The sequence below is a fragment of the Anopheles merus genome, unplaced genomic scaffold (genome assembly GCF_017562075.2).
Source record: "Anopheles merus strain MAF unplaced genomic scaffold, AmerM5.1 LNR4000435, whole genome shotgun sequence".
NCBI classification, from domain to species: Eukaryota; Metazoa; Arthropoda; class Insecta; order Diptera; family Culicidae; genus Anopheles; species Anopheles merus.
In genome coordinates this window covers 25422-27500 of record NW_024428015.1, presented here as the reverse complement: position 1 = coordinate 27500, position 2079 = coordinate 25422, and positions in this window count along the sequence as shown.

Genomic DNA, 2079 nt, shown 5'->3' with positions numbered 1-2079 from the left:
TTGTATTAATTGTTTATTTCACGATCTGGTCTTTTGATTGGATCGTGAAAAAACGCTAAGTCCAAGAATCCTGAACTCGAGAGGAAAGCGCTGATGGCAACCTTTTTGACAGGACGTCCCTAGAAAACGGCTTTTTCCTTTTCGGCATTAAGTGGCATGTTTAACGTGGCTAGAACATCAATTATCCTGCAAATGGCACTCAAGCTTGGCAAAAGTCTCGAAACACTCCTATCTTGACGCACCTGCAACCGCAACACGATGCAAAACAAATTGCACGAGCTACTGATACTTGTACCATGCACGGTACACGGTTCCGAAAATTACGCCTGAAAGTATGCAATTTGGTGCTACCCTAGGGAACTTGTATGGGGAAGCCTACCTACGCGTGTCGCACGTTGCAAGTTGCATGGTCGTCGATCAGAGGCATGCAAAAGCACCTATCTAGGGGAATTACTCTACGTTCTAGTAGCTAGTGCGATTTTCCGGTCCAGCACGGCAGTACGCCTGCATGCATACAATCCATGTACCAACCATGTACCTAGGCGTTGGTCAGTAGCTTTTGGCGCCACATGGAGAAAGTATTCGAGTTCAGATTTCTGGGACTTAGCGTATTTTTCAAAACTATTAATGGAAATTAAACTATAAATGGGTCTCAAGCTAGGCGTTGGTCAGTAGCTTTTGGCGCAACATGGAGGAAGTATTCGAGTTCAGATTTCTGGGACTTAGCGTATTTTTCAAAACTATTAATGGAAATTAAACTATAAATGGGTCTCAAGCTAGGCGTTGGTCAGTAGCTTTTGGCGCCACATGGAGGAAGTATTCGAGTTCAGATTTCTGGGACTTAGCGTATTTTTCAAAACTATTAATGGAAATTAAACTATAAATGGGTCTCAAGCTAGGCGTTGGTCAGTAGCTTTTGGCGCAACATGGAGGAAGTATTCGAGTTCAGATTTCTGGGACTTAGCGTATTTTTCAAAACTATTAATGGAAATTAAACTATAAATGGGTCACAAGCTAGGCGTTGGTCAGTAGCTTTTGGCGCAACATGGAGGAAGTATTCGAGTTCAGATTTCTGGGACTTAGCGTATTTTTCAATCATATTAAACCGAATCAAACATAAAAATGATGAAACCTACACGACGTTCCTAGGTTATGGACGAAAAGTGACGATTTAGTGCCGGTCAGGATAGCCGTGCACCAAAATTGTGTACCGATCAGGGAAAGTACAACACGGAGGGCGCAGCCCGAGCGTACGCGTTCATGGATGTCCATGTTGGTACAAGTTGCCGGTCAGGATAGCCGTGCACCAAAATTGTGTACCGATCAGGGAAAGTACAACACGGAGGGCGCAGCCCGAGCGTACGCGTTCATGGATGTCCATGTTGGTACAAGTTGCCGGTCAGGATAGCCGTGCACCAAAATTGTGTACCGATCAGGGAAAGTACAACACGGAGGGCGCAGCCCGAGCGTACGCGTTCATGGATGTCCATGTTGGTACAAGTTGCCGGTCAGGATAGCCGTGCACCAAAATTGTGTACCGATCAGGGAAAGTACAACACGGAGGGCGCAGCCCGAGCGTACGCGTTCATGGATGTCCATGTTGGTACAAGTTGCCGGTCAGGATAGCCGTGCACCAAAATTGTGTACCGATCAGGGAAAGTACAACACGGAGGGCGCAGCCCGAGCGTACGCGTTCATGGATGTCCATGTTGGTACAAGTTGCCGGTCAGGATAGCCGTGCACCAAAATTGTGTACCGATCAGGGAAAGTACAACACGGAGGGCGCAGCCCGAGCGTACGCGTTCATGGATGTCCATGTTGGTACAAGTTGCCGGTCAGGATAGCCGTGCACCAAAATTGTGTACCGATCAGGGAAAGTACAACACGGAGGGCGCAGCCCGAGCGTACGCGTTCATGGATGTCCATGTTGGTACAAGTTGCCGGTCAGGATAGCCGTGCACCAAAATTGTGTACCGATCAGGGAAAGTACACTACGTTCCTATGACTTGGGTGAAAAGTGTTGATAAAGTGCCGGATAGGATAGACCGTGGCTTATCGTACACATCACAAACAAAAACC